The sequence below is a fragment of the Mchenga conophoros genome, linkage group LG7 (genome assembly GCF_057382185.1).
Source record: "Mchenga conophoros isolate Kocher_MC1m ecotype Shallow Benthic linkage group LG7, M_conophoros_male_GT1.1, whole genome shotgun sequence".
NCBI lineage: Eukaryota > Metazoa > Chordata > Actinopteri > Cichliformes > Cichlidae > Mchenga > Mchenga conophoros.
In genome coordinates, this window is record NC_140532.1 from 65,949,918 (window position 1) to 65,955,839 (window position 5,922).

Below are 5,922 nucleotides of genomic sequence, written 5' to 3' on the forward strand. Positions count from 1 at the left end.
AACACAAGTCCTACTTTGCATGTGTGTGTGTGTGTGTGCAGAGGGGGTGGTGGCCCCATGAGCCATGTGATGCAGCTCCACTTCCTCCTGGATTAAGTGTTAAAGTCAGGGTGGTCCCAGTCTGGGGGTGGTAATCCTGCTGCTGTGTACAAGTCTTCCTGCCAGTGTTCGTATACACTCTCTTTTACACACACACACACACACACACTACTCAGGGGACTGCGAGTATTTATTTACAGTTGGTGCAAGCAAAGCTGCAGAGAAGCTGAAAAGTTTTTATGTCTCGTTCATACAGCCGAGAGTGACGCCATGATGTGCAGTATGGGGAATGTTTTGTCTTCGGTATTTCAGCTTTTAGGGATCTGACAGCAACACACTGATGTTAAACATAAAATAAATATTTGTTTCTGTGTGTTACACGAATACTAAATAAATATGCAGAGATAATCTCATTGTTTGGGTTGAACATCCAGCAGGCAGAGGGGAAAAAGGCAGCTATAGTCTGAACAGCAAAGAAGGGCAAATAAAATGAACGCATTCAGGGTCCGAAAGCTCTGCTGACCTGAAAAACTTTATGATAAAATCAGAGCAGGACTCACAGCAGGACATCAAAGAGTCACAGCTTGTAGTTTATTGACTCTGGATGTAAATGTTCTTCATTTTTAAACTGTTACTTGATGTCATTTAAAACGTTGTCTCTTGGTTGTCATGTCTGACATGTTCTATATCTGGACCAATGACTGTTTCCTTTCACAGCTTCTACAATAATCGCTCTGGACAACATGTTCATGCTGTAGACACCATATGTAAATCCTATTATGGCTTACATTAGTTACTAATTTGTGCTGACATGAAAAAATGTGACAGCATGTGACCATGAAGGTGCTTTTTCCTGACTGATTCCTGTGTTGCTATGAGACTGGGCTGTAACGTGTTGTTGTTGTGAGTGCTGCTGACCGCAATGATAATATCTTTAAATTTGAATGTTTTGTTTGCAGGTTGAAAGTATGTGTGTGCTATTAATATTTTATGAAACTGAGCATTTTGAAATATTAATGAAAAGGATGAACGATGTTAGAAGTAAAAAAAAAAAACTACTGACTGACTCCAAAAATTCATATAAAAATTCATCCATGCATCCACTCTGTGCTGCAGATCCGGGAGCTGGAGTGTAGGCAGAGGTGCTCAGGCCTCCTTCTTCCCGCCCGGCTCCTCCAGCTCTTCTGTTGGAACACCGAGGCGCTGCAAGACCAGCCGAGTGACAAAATCTCTCCAGCATGCCTGGGTCTGCCCCAGGGTATCCTCGCAGTCACACGCCCAAACCACCTCAACTGACTCCTTTGGATCCAGAGTAGTGTCTATATTCTGAGCCACCAAACTAATGACCAAGGTTACCCTGTTTCTACAGAAGAGCCCAGACATCATTTGGTGGAAGCTTTCAGTGACTGCTCACAGCTCGTGACCACAGGTCGGGGTAGGACCGATCAATAGATCAAGAACTTTGTTTTCTCACAGATTGCTGCACCTCACCAATCCATCTGTTATTCTCCTGCTCCCTCATTCCCTTGTGAACAGGAGAAACTTAGTGCAACATCAACAACTGATTTACTGCTGGAAATGTGACCAAAGTTCTCACTCTGGTTGTACGGAGTAGGCCCTAACAAGAGGCCAGATACCCCAAACTCTGAAAGGACCTCCCAGAGGGAAACCTGAGGGACTCTCCGAGTCCACAGGCTACATGGAGGCTCTGGCAGATAAGCATACAATTAAAATTTTCTATTTGTTTTGGTTACAACTTCACCAAAAATGGTGCTGCTGTGTTTTTCCCTTTTCTGGAACAGTGTGATTTTAATATTTTAGTCATAAATTTACATCACAGCCATTTTCATTGCATTTATTACTAAGTGCTTTTGAATTGCTCGAGGTAATTAGACCCACTGAGACTAAGTCATTTAAGTTAATTACTCCACCATGCAGAGCCGCCCCAACCTCCTCAAATACATGTAGATGTATAACTTCCATGCAGACTGGTGACAGTTTAAGGAGAATGGCAACAGAAAGTGTTTTAGGGAGGCAGTGGTTCCAAAAGGTTCGGTAGGCAAGGGCAGAAAAAATAGAAAACACAAACTATAGAGTCTCTCTCTGTGTGTCAACACAAACTGAAGATTTATTGCAGAGCTGTTGTTGCACTGAACAATTTTCTCCATATGAGGGTACATGTGTGTTTGTGTCCGTGCTGTAAACAGCATCAGTCCTGTTCTGGAGGACGTAATGATGTATCGAGCCCTGTGCCAGGAAACCTAACTTGATTAGCAGCTAATGTGGCCAGAACCGAGCCCATCAATCTTCATCACGGCCCCGCCCTCCCCACGGTGCTGAGTGTGTATTTGGACAAGTGTAGCCGGTTTATGTAGAGAGTGAAAAAATATAATAAACACTTGGATTAAAAGGCCTTTTGAACTGGCGAGCCCCAAACCGTGTGATTTAGCACCGAGCTGGGACTTGATTGCACATGAAACAGAGATGATGACACTTCCCAGAGTTTCAGCCGTATTTCTCTTGGTGCGACTACAGAGGCTTGTCAGCTCGGTCTAAAAATGAAGCATCGTGACAATATTTAAAATTAGCTTAAAATGCTCCGAGTTAATCCACATTTATCCCCCAAAGTAGCACAGAGACTCCGGCACACTGACTGTTAAAATCACTGCAAGGTGACAGAAACATGGTAACAAGGATTTTAAATGATTACTAAAAATCATAACGTGGAATGTAAACAGCAGTGCTCGGCTTGGTTTAAGCTGCTTTCACACGTGCGCTCCAGCCGGGATGATGGCAGAAGCAAGACTTTCAGAAAATGTTTTAAACCCTTGTTTTTTAAGGAAATATATTTTAAACAGTTTTATGTTGCAGTGCCCAATCGAAGTTACTTCAGACAAGACTAAAAATATCCACACCAGCATATATCACATCCCCTTCACTGCATTAGGTGTTGTATCATGGACTGTGGTTCCCTCTTTGGGTTTTAAACTTCTTATTCTTGATGTTGTTCTCTATTATTATTGAAATGTACTTGACTGGTGTACATTCAGTTTATAAGAAGCACATTTTCCTTAATAATTAGTTATTTGTATAAATAAACCTCTAATTTAATTTATTTCAGCTGCATTTTACTCAAAATTATTGCTTCATGTTTACTGAAGGTGAAAAATTGCTTCTTTCAGTGCAGACCTGATTACTGCCAGACCCACTGAATCAATAAATCACTTAAATAGAACCTGTTTTGACAAAGTGAAGCACGCTAAAAGATCTCAAAAGGCAACACATCACGCCACGATCAAAAGAACCAGCTGAGAAACAAAGTCGGTGACATCTATCAATCTGGAAAGAGCTACAAAGCCATTTCTAAATCTTTGGGACTCCAGAGAACCACAGCGAGAGCAGTTATCCACACAATGGTGGAAACTTGGAACACTGCTGAACCTTCCCAGGAGCGACCGGCCTTCCAAAATTACTTCAATAGCGCATTGACGACTCATGCAAGGGGTCAGAAAGGAACCCAGAACAACATTTAAAGACCTGCAGGCCTCACTTGGTTCAGTTAAGGTCAGAGGTCATGATTCAACAACAAGAAAGAGGCTGGGAAAAATGGCCTGCACGGGAGAGTTCAAGGAGGAAACCACTCTGCAGTGGTTAGCCTGAGACTTCTGGGAATATATTCTGTGGACTGACGAGACAAACAGTGAGCTTTCTGCAAGGTTTGAGTCCTGTTACACCAAACTAACAGCATTTCCTAAAAAGATCATCACAGCAGCAGTCAGGCAGGACGACTCGCTGTAACTGATGGAAACATGATGTGAAGTTGGACCCTTTACACACGTACCAGACACGGACGTGGTGACAGCACTTATTCATTTTGACATTCGGTTTTACTGGTTTTACTGTGGTTTTACAGTTGGACACAGACACTCCCGCTTCGCTGTCACGTCCGCTCTCCTTCCCTCCGACTGTCACTGTGAACATATAAAGAGTCACAATCACATCCCAGCACACCTGTTCACCCCGCCCCTGCGCCTCCCCAGGAGCTCGCTGCGTCACCCCTCCTCTGCCAGAGACCACACCCACGCCACAAATGAATTCTGGAGGATGTCCGCCCATCAAGTGCACTTGGCTTATGCACGAGGACAATGATCTGAAACTCAAAGTGTGGACTTAAATCAAGTTGAGATGCTTTGGCGTGACCTTAAACAGTCGTTCATGCTGAGGAAAAACCCAAAACACTTCTGCAAAGACTCATTACCAGCTATCAGAAACACTTGACTGCAGTTCTCAGTGCCAACGGTGGTGCAACCTGTTATAAGGAGCAGTTACTTTTTCACACAGTGCAGGGGGATTCAGTTGTGTTTTTTCTTAATAAGGGAAAATAAATGGAATTTATTCAGGTTATCATTGTCTAACATTAGATTATAATTTGTTTGATGACCTGAGAGTATGACAAATACTAAACAATCAGGAAGGAGGCATACACAAATCATACATTAAAGCTTATGAGAAATCGTTATTCTATATATACACACTGTGATGGACCGAGCAGTGAAGGAAACTTAGGCACAGGCTAAAGTCCAAAACAATGATTTTTTATTTAACCCAAAAAACATAATTGGTTAACTCATGCAAAAAGAATCAAAATCTTGGGCCCATAAAAGAGGTCAAAACAACAAAACTCTACTCAAAGTTGACAACACAACTGATAACTCACACAAACTGACCTAACTTAATGAAGGGGAAACTTAAATAGTGGCTGATCAGCCCACAAAAACAGGAAAAGGGGTAAAACACACAAAACCTAACTAAACCAAACATAATGAACTCCAATTCCCCCCCATGGTCCTGAGTTATGGCGTGAACCAATTTGTAGTCTTCCTTTAAAGCTCGCTCTGCCCCTTTACCACCTCTTGGCTCCTTAATCAAGGGACTGGAACAGCTGCAACTACGGTAACTCAGAAAACAAAAGATTAATCATACATAACAGTGTAAACTAAAATGTGCGCACTTATTTTAGAATGCAGCGTTATGTGGATATGTGAATTAACTAAACCAAAACCAGTTATTTATTGTCCTGTAAATAAATTCCTATATTTAAAGAAAGAAATGTGAATGCAATGTTACTTATAAGCCTCTACACTAACATGGTGGGTATTACCACTGTGTGTCTGTAAGTGCAGCCATCACACACACATACAAACATTGTAGCATAGTTCACTTCAGTTGAGTTTGTCCTGTGATCAGTGTTGGTCAAGTTACTTGAAAAAAGTAATTAGTTACTAAAAACTGATTACTTCTCCCAAAAAAGTAATTTATTGATTACTTATTTTCAAAAGTAATTAGTTACTTAGTTACTTTTTAAAAACATGATACACAACCTGAATACGTAATAAAGCAACAGACCTTTCAGACCAATTCTACTTTTTCTGCATAATCCATCATTTAAAATGTAATCAAATGGAAAAGTCTCTTTTTAAAACTTGTTCTATTAGTTTTAATCTTTTAACTTTATGCATCAAGCAAAAATTAAATTATATGCACCAGTCTTTGACTGGAAGAAATTGTTTAACATTTCAACCTATTTCCTGCAGATTCCAGCACATAAAATAAAACAATGGTTTGTGTTTACACTCAGTCTTTCAAATAGATGCGAGTAAAATGAATAAAATCAAAGACTCAGCAGCACTGAGTCCTGTCGCTCTTAAATCTATTGTCACCTGTTTAGCAGGAGTGGGACGGGTGGAGGTTTGCCCGGTGCAGCAGCCGTCATGTCAGTGGGGGGATCCGGGGGTTTCTCTGTGAATGTCACATTCCCGTGTTTGCTCAGATTTGAAGTTTAATTTTTCGCTGTAGAAAGAAGTTTTCTTCCCACGCAGTGAA

At 41.3% G+C, this 5,922-nt stretch overlaps 1 long non-coding RNA gene across 1 annotated transcript; it reads left to right on the top strand.

The window, feature by feature from the left end:
* The first annotated feature begins 1,003 nt into the window (after positions 1 to 1,003).
* On the top strand, positions 1,004 to 3,152 carry LOC146571605 (uncharacterized). Its single transcript, XR_014893147.1, has 2 exons — positions 1,004 to 1,468; positions 1,576 to 3,152. It is a non-coding gene; the product is annotated as an uncharacterized LOC146571605 (long non-coding RNA).
* Positions 3,153 to 5,922: the final 2,770 nt, after the last annotated feature.